The following is an 11,272-nucleotide window of genomic DNA, read 5'->3' as shown; positions in this document are numbered from 1 at the left end:
TGAACCAAACACTTATGAAATGTGTCCCCACACAGCGTTAAACCGTCCGGTAGGTGGAACTTTCCTTTGTCGTGTGACGCAGCACAGCCATCATTTTTACCCCCTTGGCGCCGTGCGCCCCCTCCTCAGCGTTGTTTGAATCTGTCCCGGAGCCTGCGCTGTTAGGTTAGCCCTTGGCCATGCACACATGTTGCGCTGCCCGTCTTCTGACCTCATTTGGTGTCAGGCTGGCTGCGCCTGTGCGGGTGCGCTGGCCGAGATCCCGCCTCGCAGTGTCGTCTAATGTAATCCCACCGCGGGCCTGTGATCCGTGCCCGTGCGCAGTGCATATCCTCTCCTCTCACTCCCCTCCCTACGGCTTCTTCAGACTGTGCGATGTCAGCTGGTCCCTAATAGCATGCCACGGCCGTGACACCGCACAGTCTGAAAAAGCCGTAGGGAGGGGAGTGAGAGGAGAGGATATGCACTGCGCACGGGCACGGATCACAGGCCCGCGGTGGGATTACATTAGACGACACTGCGAGGCGGGATCTCGGCCAGCGCACCCGCACAGGCGCAGCCAGCCTGACACCAAATGAGGTCAGAAGACGGGCAGCGCAACATGTGTGCATGGCCAAGGGCTAACCTAACAGCGCAGGCTCCGTGACAGATTCAAACAACGCTGAGGAGGTGGCGCACGGCGCCAAGGGGGTAAAAATGATGGCTGTGCTGCGTCACACGACAAAGGAAAGTTCCACCTACCGGACGGTTTAACGCTGTGTGGGGACACATTTCATAAATGTTAGGTTCCGCATGTACAAGGACCATAATTAAAAGAGCTAAGTTTACCTTTTCCAGCATTAGTGCTGTACACAATGGCTCTTTCAGCTACAAACGCCTGGGGGGGGGGGGGGGGTTAAAGGTTTCCTTTCAACTTGCTCGAGTGCAGGCTTCGGCCTACACTCCGCTCCCCCTGCTCCTCCTGCTGACCCTGGGCTCTAACACCGCCAGTTTTTGCCCAGATGTGCTAGCTGCACAGAGAAAAACACCAGCCAATGTGTCAGTGGGGTTCAGCACCGCCAGCTGTTCCCCTGCTGTGTAGCCGGCAACGTGTCCTGCGACCGCCACGCAGACACAAGAACTGAAATTGAAGGGAACCTGTCCCCCCTCCCCCAGGTGTTTCTATGTTTTACAGCTACCTTGAACAGCAGTAATGCTGCATGTGTTCAAGGTGGCTCAGAAACTTATTCTCCTTGCCCATGTTGAAGTGAACACGTCTAAAATGTGTCCTCTGTGACCATTAAAACGTCCCTCAGGTGTGATTTGACTTTGTATTGACACACGCAACAAGCTCCTTGGTAACGCTGCCCGTCTTCTGGCATCATTGTTTGGCTGGCTGCGCCTCTGCGGCCGCCCTGACCCACACAACAGCCCTCGTTGTCTTATTTAATGGGACTGCGAGGGTGCGATTCATGGGCAGGATCAGTGCATCAGTTCGCCTGTCCCTCCTCTCCTTCCGCCTTCTTCGGACTGTGCGGCTTCATGGCCGTGGCATGCGATAAGGGATCAGATGACGCCGCACAGTCTGAAGCGGGTGTAAGGACCCGAGTGTGAGAGGCGAACATATGTGCTGCGCCAGGCCCTGAATCCCAGCCCCGCAGTGTTTTAACAATGTTAAGACACTGCGGGGCTGGGATTCATGGGCATCGCGAACCGCACCGGCCGACATTACATGATGCCAGAAGATGGGCAGCGCTAACGGCGCTAGGCCAGGGGATAACACGACAGCGCAGACTCCTGTACAGCAAATAACAACGCTCGGGAGGCTGCACCCAGCACCAAGGTGGGATTCTTGACACCTGTGCTGCGTCTCATTACAAAGGGAACTCTCGCCTCCATTACACAGTTTGACTGTATAAAGGGCTAAATGTTATACGTGTTCCATTCAGCGTGTGCAAGGAGAAAAATTACAAGAGCAACCTTTGACTTGCGCAGCACTGCTGCTGCATAAGCTGTGGCTCTTCTACTTTGTAACCCCTGAGGGGGGGTTAAAGGTGACTTTTGAAATCGGTTCAATTAGGCTTCGGCCTACACTCTGCTCCACCTGCAGAGCCCGGGCTCCAACAACGCTAGTTGCTGTCCGGAAGTGCTGGCTGCACAGAGCCAAACACCTTGCCAATGTGTCAGTGGGGTCCAGCACCGCCAGCTGTTCCCCTGCTGTGTAGCCGGCAACGTGTCCTGCAAAAGCCACGCAGACACAACACACCCAAAGCTGCCGCCTGTGCAGGCTTCGGCCTACACTCCCCTCCCCCTGCTCCTCCTCCTCCTGCTCCTCCTCCTGCTGTCCCTGGGCTCTAACACACCGCCAGTTGGGGCCCAGATGTGCTAGCTGCACAGAGAAAAACACCAGCCAATGTGTCAGTGGGGTCCAGCACCGCCAGCTGTTCCCCTGCTGTGCAGCCGGCAACGTGTCCTGCAAAAGCCACGCAGACACAAGAACTGAAATTGAAGGGAACCTGTCCCCCCTCCCCCAGGCGTTTTTACGTTATCCAGCCACCTTGTACAGCGGTAATGCTGCATGTGTGCAAGGTGGCTCAGAAACGTATTCTCCTCGCACATGTGGAACTGAAAACACGTCTGAAATGTGTCCTCTGTGTGACCATTTAACCGTCCCGGTGGTGTGACTTTCCTTTGTAATGACACGCTGCAACCCCCTTGGTAGCGCTGCCCGTCTTCTGGCATCATTGTTTGGCTGGCTGCGCCTCTGCGGCCGCCCTGACCCACACAACGCCCCTCGGTGTCTTATTTATTGGGACTGCGAGGGTGTGATTGATGGGCAGGATCAGTGCATCAGTTCGCCTGTCCCTCCTCTCCTTCCGCCTTCTTCGGACTGTGCGGCTTCATGGCCGTGGCATGCGATAAGGGATCAGATGACGCCGCACAGTCTGAAGCGGGTGTAAGGACCCGAGTGTGAGAGGCGAACATATGTGCTGCGCCAGGCCCTGAATCCCAGCCCCGCAGTGTTTTAACAATGTTAAGACACTGCGGGGCTGGGATTCATGGGCATCGCGAACCGCACCGGCCGACATTACATGATGCCAGAAGATGGGCAGCGCTAACGGCGCTAGGCCAGGGGATAACACGACAGCGCAGACTCCTGTACAGCAAATAACAACGCTCGGGAGGCTGCACCCAGCACCAAGGTGGGATTCTTGACACCTGTGCTGCGTCTCATTACAAGGGGAACTCTCGCCTCCATTACACAGTTTGACTGTATAAAGGGCTAAATGTTATACGTGTTCCATTCAGCGTGTGCAAGGAGAAAAATTACAAGAGCAACCTTTGACTTGCGCAGCACTGCTGCTGCATAAGCTGTGGCTCTTCTACTTTGTAACCCCTGAGGGGGGGTTAAAGGTGACTTTTGAAATCGGTTCAATTAGGCTTCGGCCTACACTCTGCTCCACCTGCAGAGCCCGGGCTCCAACAACGCTAGTTGCTGTCCGGAAGTGCTGGCTGCACAGAGCCAAACACCTCGCCAATGTGTCAGTGGGGTCCAGCACCGCCAGCTGTTCCCCTGCTGTGTAGCCGGCAACGTGTCCTGCAAAAGCCACGCAGACACAACACACCCAAAGCTGCCGCCTGTGCAGGCTTCGGCCTACACTCCCCTCCCCCTGCTCCTCCTCCTGCTGTCCCTGGGCTCTAACACACCGCCAGTTGGGGCCCTAGGAAGACAAGCTTGAATAGGTCCCCATCCGGGTTCCAGTACCGTCAGCTGGTTCTCGGCAGTGTCTTTTGCTCTTGTACCTTCTGCTCCCCATCCTGGTTCCAGTACCGTCAGCTGGTTCCGGGCAGAGCCTTTGGCTTAGGTGCCTCCCTCTGGGTATCCGAGTTCCACCAACGTCAGGTGGTCCTTGGTAGTGCTTTCAGGCACGGGTACCTCCTGCTTAGTAACCAGGTTCCAGTAACGTCAGCTGGTCCTCGGTAGTTCCATTGGCTCTTGGACCTTCGGGTAGCCATCCGAGTTCCAGTTCCATCAGCTGTTTCTCGGCATTTTCTCAGCCTTCTTGTACCTTCTGCTACATTTCCAAGTTCAAGACCCGAAAGACGATGACCCGGAAGACCACCCCTAAGATGATGACGACACCAGAGACGACAACCACCGAGATGACGACGACCCTGGAGACGATGACCCTGAAGACGACCCCGATGACGACGACCCCGATGACGACGACCCCGATGACGACGACCCTGGAGATGACGACCCTGGAGATGACGACGACAACCTGGAAGACCAAGAAGCAGAAGAACAAGAGGCTGCAGAACAAAGAGCAGAAGAACATTAAGCATAAGACTAAATATCAGAGCAAAAGATATTATCTAAATTATAAGCAGAAGAAGACTAAGCAGTGTATGGGGGTGAGTCCGTTCCTCCTCGTGGTGCCCCTGGATAAAGCCTGATGCTGCAGGCCAAACTGAACGCGGACAAATGTAACTGTTTTGTGACAGGCAGAACGGAAGGTGTAATCTTCAAACTTTTATAGATAACAACTACGGGAATGCCTGTCACAAATAAGAATATGATGAAGAAGTTGAATATAAAAAAGATAATAGTTAAATAAAAAGAATATGAACAATGTAAAAAAAAAAAAATATATATACGTAGAAAAGAAGAAGATGAATAAGGTGAAGAAGTTGATGTCACAGAAGCTGATGATGAGGATAATGAAGAAGAAAGTGTGGGAGAAGTAAAAAATAGGGTGAAGGGCGTGGAAGTAGTGAAACATCAATATCTGACAAAATAAATAAAAAATTAACATAGTCAAATTCTTTCTAACGCCGAACGTCATAAAAAAATTAAAAATACCGCTATTCTATTTGATTGGGATAAACCCCTGTGCCTTTAATGTCTCCGCCACCTCCCCCAATACATCCTACATTATTCTTAGTTGTTTTCCTTCATGTAGAATTAACCTACAAGGAAAGAAAGGGTTTATTTTAATTCCGATATTTTCGTCCCATTGACTTGCATTGGGATCGGGTATCGGTATCGGATTGGATTCCGATACTGTGACGGTATCGGCCGATACTTTCCGATACCGATACTTTCCGATATCGGAAAGTATCGCTCAACACTATTTGTTATGTCCTCCTTGTTCTCTGATAAAACCCCATCCTCTGTCCAGGTTGAAAGTTACAACTGTTCCTGACATTATAGATCCACTATTGGTAGGTCTAGCTGTACGGGACTGAGCTTTAGCTAGCAGGTTCCTTTCCTCCATAGCCTCCCATCTAGCTTTACTGTGTTTTTCCTCTGTAGCCAGTTTTAAGATCTACTGTCTGCAGTAATTTTATATGTCAGTGATTTTAACACTATTAGCCGCAGATTGGGCCTCAATAGGGAATCCCCTATTAGGTCTGTTTTAGGATGCCTCCAATGAACGGTCTCTTTGGGCCTGCATACTGTTAGGGGTCGAGTTCCTGCCTCTGCACAGGGGGAATCTCGAAGCATCTCCGCTGCAGTCTCCCATTCTTCTCCAGCCCCAGTGGAGGCTGCTCAGTGGAGATGTTGGTCCCAGCGTCTGGCTCAGCCTGATACTGTACAGATGGTTACTGCTGCTTTTCCAGGCTCAGCCATTGTAGCCAGTACTGGTCAGCGGCGAGCAGACATCTCTGGGACTAAGTCCTGCTTTTTCCTCTTCTGAGCATGCCTGGGATAAGACCTCTCTTTGGAGGTCGGGGGTCACATGCTCAGGTACTGTGGCAGCTCCCATTGGTCCTCTAGGAAGGTCCTGAAGTTGCTGCAGCTATAAAAGGTTCGCATGGCCGCATGGCCATTCACTAGTATCAGCTTATGTTATGAGCTTTAGATACTCAGTGGTCTTGTCTGCTTGTGGTCAGGGTCCGGCTGAAATAAGCCGTTAGAATACCGGCACCTCCGGTGAGGAGTTTGTATGGTGAAATCAGGGCTGGCGTAAAGTCATTAGAATTCCGGCTCCACCAGAGAGGTGTTTGTGTGCTTGCTACTCCCTGACCACTGATTGCTTTTGCTCTGTTAGGCAGCTGTGTTCCCCTGTGACGCTAACAGGGCACAGTGTTTTCCCTTCTGTTTGACTCTGTGAAGTAACAGAGTTCGCTTCTACTGCCATATTCTGCCACCATTTGCTAGCAGCAGGTTGGTCTCCTGCACGGTGGACCCCGGGCTGTGAACGCACCAATAATAATATCTAAATATACTCGGTGCATTCCGCCAGCCCTAACATAATACTAGCGCCAGGGTCTGGCTAGCAATGGCGGACACACAGCAATCCATGCGGTACATCCAGCAGCTGGATGGTTGGTTGGCGGCTCTCGAGCGCACAACCTCAGCTGTGGATGTAACCACAGTTGCTGTTCAGGCTGCTAGCGTGGCTGCAGCAACCTTGTCCACTGCCACCCCTGTTCTGACACTATCTCGCCTCCCGCTGCCAGAAAAATTTTCTGGTGATAGTAAATCTTGTTGTGGTTTGATGAGCCAGTGCTCTATACATCTCGAGCTTCTGGCCCCATGTTTCCCCACAGAGCAGGCTAAGGTGGGGTTTATTGTGTCTCTCCTGTCGGACAGGGCATTGGAGTAGGCTTTGCCGCTGTGGGAGCGTGGCAATCATGTGATGCAGAGTTCTCCATTGTTCCTGAGCACTCTGAAACAGGTCTTTTTAGGACCTTGTGTCACCCATGATACAACGCTCCAACTGTTGGCATTGACTCAGGGCTCGTCCTTGGTCAGCCATTTTGCCTCCACTTTCGCACCCTAGCATCTGAGCTGGAGTGATCGGATAAAGCCCCTGGAGGGGGCTGGCTGACCACCTGATGGACGCTCTGGCCACTAGGGAGATTTCCGCCACACTGGAGGAGTTAATAGCTGTGTCCAATCGTATTGACCTCCGTTTTCACGAGCGGAGGTTAGAGCGAGCCCAGTGTAGGCAGAGGTTTCGGCTGGCCCCCACCTTTGCCAAACCTTTGGAATCTCCAGTCCAGGCCCCTGAGTCACATGAGGCCATGGTAGTGTCACGAGCGGCATCTAAGTCCCGGACCGCTCGTGCACTCCAGGTTTGTCATGTTTGCCAGCAGTCAGGACATCTTGCCACCAGATGTCCCCAGCGGTCGAGGAAATGTCCGCATCTAGAGATAGTTGGTGGAGGTACACTAGACACGGCGATGTTTGCCTCCAAATTGTCCTTTAAGGGGACAATTACTGTAGGCTCATTTACCCACTCGGTAGAGCTCTGCGTGGATTCTGGGGCAGAGGGCAATTTTATGTCTTCTGCTTTCGCCCAACGTCATGCAATTCCCCTGGTAATGTTAGCTCAACCAGTAACCGTACGAGTGGTAAATGGGTAGACACTGCCCTCACAGATAACACGCCAGACCATCCTGTTTTCTCTGTCCATGTCGCCATCTCATCAGGAAATTATATCTCTGCTCGTTATTCCTGAGGGAGTTGATGAGGTCCTGTTAGGGATACCTTGGCTACGGTACCACTCTCATCATATTGAGTGGTCTACAGGCAGAATTTTGGGATGGGGTGAATCTTGTGGGGGTAGATGTCAGAGGGAATGTGTTCAGGTTGCTACTACTGAGGTATCCGCAGATCTATAGTCTCTCCCCAAGCAATATTGGCCCTATGCGGACATGTTCTCCAAAAGAGCTGTGGAGACCCTTCTGCCTCACCGCGCCTATGACTGTCCTATAGACCTCTTGCCTGGTGCTGAGCCTCCCCGGGGTCGAGTCTATCCGTTATCTCTCCCGGAGACAGAGGCACTGTCACAGTACATGCAGGAAAATCTGGCAAGAGGATTCATTAGGAAGTCAGTGTCACCTGCAGGGGCTGGGTTCTTCTTCGTGCAGAAGAACAGGGAACCACATCTATACATAAATTACAGGGGTCTTAATGCCATCACCGTTAAGAAGAAGTATCCTCTGCCCTTGATATCTGAGCTCTTTGATAGGCTTCGGGGAGCAAGGGTATTTACAAAATTACATCTGCGGGTTGCCTACAACCTGATTCGCATCCATGAGGGGGACGAATGGAAGACGGCTTTTAACACCAGGGATGGGCAGCACAATGAATATCTGGTGATGCCTTTCAGGCTCTGTAATGCCCCAGCCATTTTCCAAGACTTTGTGAACGACATCTTCCGGGATATGCTCTCAACCTCGGTCGGAGTCTATCTGGATGATATCCTCATCTACTCTCCAGATATTGACTCCCACCGGAGAGATGTTTGCAAAGTCTTCGACCTCTTACGAGCTAATTCCCTCTATGCCAAGTTGGAGAAATGTGTGTTTGAGCAGGAGTCCTTACCTTTCCTGGGCTATATCATCTCTGCCCAGGGATTTGCTATGGATCCTGCCAAACTACAGGCTGTGATGGACTGGCAGGAACCCCATTCTCTTAAAGCAGTGCAGTGCTTTATGGGGTTCATAAATTACTATCGCCAGTTCATTCCACACTTCTCAACTTTGGTAGCTCCCTTGGTTGCCCTCACCAAGAAGGGAGCAAATCTAAAATTGTGGTCTGAGGAGGTCTCCAAGGCCTTTCACTCCATTAAGTCACACTTCGCAAGCGCTCCCATCCTACATCGCCCCGATGTAGATAAGCCATTTATAATGGAGGTGGATGCCTCATCCGTTGGTGCTGGAGCAGTCGTTTTCCAAAAGGATGCTTAAGGTCGGAAGCATCCTTGCTTCTTTTCTAAGACCTTCTCACCAGCGGAGAGGAATTATTCCATCGGAGACAGGGAGTTGCTAGCCATGAAGTTGGCCTTCTCAGAGTGGTGACATCTCTTGGAGGGGGCTCATTTTCCCTTCCAAGTCTTCACAGACCACAAGAATTTGGTGTACTTGCAGACAGCCCAGCGGTTAAATTCTCGCCAGGCCAGATGGTCCTTGTTCTTATCCCGGTTTCATTTCACCCTCCATTTTCTTTCCGGGGAGAAATACATTCATGCCGACGCTCTCTCTCGCTCTGTTGTATCATATGAGGAGGAGGAAGAGGAGCCTCGGCTTATTGGCCCCGGTTTCGCTAGAGTCTGTGCCTCCGGGCAAGACTTTTGTACCATCCAGTCTGCGTCCGGAGATTCTCTCTTGGGCTCACTCGTCCAGGGTGGGTGGACATTTTGGGTCCAAAAGGACATCTGAGCTACTGTCGAGGACATACTGGTGGCCGCATATGGCTCATGACGTCGCAGCCTATGTTCGGGCGTGTGTCTCTTGTACCAAGAACAAGTCTCCTTGGCAATGGCCAGCTGGGCTGCTTTACCCCCTGCCGGTGGCGGACAGGCCCTGGGAGATGGTCGGGATGGATTTTGTGGTGGGCTTACCCAAGTCTCGTAGCTGCAGCATTATCTGGGTGATCACCGACCATTTTTCCAAAATGGTGCACTTGGTGCCTCTTCCACGGCTACCTTCTGCACGGGCTCTGGCAGCGTCATTCATCAAGCATATCTTTCGCCTACATGGTATGCTGGACAAAATTGTCAGTGACCAGGGTCCCCAGTTTGCGTCTCGATTCTGGAGAGAGCTTTGGCGTCTACTCAGTATTGAGTTGAATCTCTCCTCGGCATATCATCCCGAGATGAATGGGTTGGTTGAGAGGGCCATCCAGACCCTGGTCACATACATTGCGTGCAGAATTATTAGGCAAGTTGTATTTTAGAGGATTATTTTTATTATTGATCAACAACTATATTCTCAATCAACCCAAAAGACTCAGAAATATCAAAGCTTAATATTTTTGGAAGTTGGAGTGGTGTTTTTTTTATTTGGCTATCTTAGGAGGATATCTGTTTGTGCAGGTAACTATTACTGTGCAGAATTATTAGGCAACTTAATAAAAACAAAATATAATCTCATCTCACTTGTTTATTTTCACCAGGTAAACTAATATAACTGCACAAAATTTAGAAATAAACATTTCTGACATGCAAAAACAACCCCCAAAAAATGAGTGACCAATATAGCCACCTTTCTTTATGATGACACTCACCAGCCTTCCATCCATAGATTCTTTCAGTTGCTTGATCTGTTTATGATCAACATTGCATGCAGCAGCCACCACAGCCTCCCAGACACTGTTCCGAGAGCTGGACTGTTTTCCCTCCCTGTAGATCTCACATTTTATGAGGGACCACAGGTTCTCTATGGGGTTCAGATCAGGTCAATAAGGGGGCCATGTCATTATTTTTTCTTCTTTGAGACCTTTACTGGCCAGCCACGCTGTGGAGTAGTTGGAGGCATGTGATGGAGCATTGTCCTGCATGAAACTCATGTTTTCTTGAACGATACCAACTTCTTCCTGTTTCTTCACTGCTTGAAGAAGTTGTCTTCCAGAAACTGGCAGTAGGTCTGGGAGTTGAACTTCACTCCATCCTCAACCCGAAAAGGGCCCACAAGTTCTTGTTTGATACCAGCCCATACCAGTACCCCACCTCCACCTTGCTGGCATCTGAGTCGCAGTGGAGCTCCCTGCCCTTTACTGATCCAGCCTCTGGCCCATCCATCTGGCCCATGAAGAGTCACTCTCATTTCATCAGTCCATAAAAAAAGATATTTTTGGCCCAGTCTTGACGTTTTATCTTATGTTTCTTGTTCAAAGGTGGTCATTTTTCAGCCTTCCTTACCTTGGCCATGTTCCTGAGTATCGCACACCTTGTGCTTTTTGATACTCCATTAATGTTGCCACTCTGAAATATGGCAAAACTGCTAGCAAATGGCATCTTGGCAGCTTCACGCTTGATTTTCCTCAATTCATGGGCAGTTATTTTGCGCCTTTTTTGCCCAACACGCTTCTTGTGACCCTGTTGGCTATTTGCCATGAAACGCTTGATTGTTCGGTGATAATGCTTCAAATGTTTGGCAATTTCAACACTGCTGCATCCCTCTGCAAGACATCTCACAATTTATGACTTTTCAGAGCCCGTCAAATCTCTCTCCTGACCCATTTTGCCAAAGGGAAGGAAGTTGCCTAATAATTACGCACACCTTATATAGGGTGTTGATGTCATTAGACAACACCCCTCCTCATTACAGAGATGCACATCACATGATTTACTTAATTGGTAGTTGGCTCTCAAGCCTGAACAGCTTGGAGTAGGACAACATGTATAAAAAGTATCATGTGATCCAAAAAACAACTTGCCTAATAATTCTGCACGCAGTGTATTTATGACATTTTGTTTCTGCCAGGCAGGATGACTGGGCATCCTTGCTACTGTGGGCGGAGTTGGCACTTAACAACGCCGTAGCCGACTCCACC

Source organism: Ranitomeya variabilis, chromosome 5, assembly GCF_051348905.1.
Source record: "Ranitomeya variabilis isolate aRanVar5 chromosome 5, aRanVar5.hap1, whole genome shotgun sequence".
Classification (NCBI taxonomy): Eukaryota; Metazoa; Chordata; class Amphibia; order Anura; family Dendrobatidae; genus Ranitomeya; species Ranitomeya variabilis.
This window is presented reverse-complemented; position numbering follows the sequence as displayed.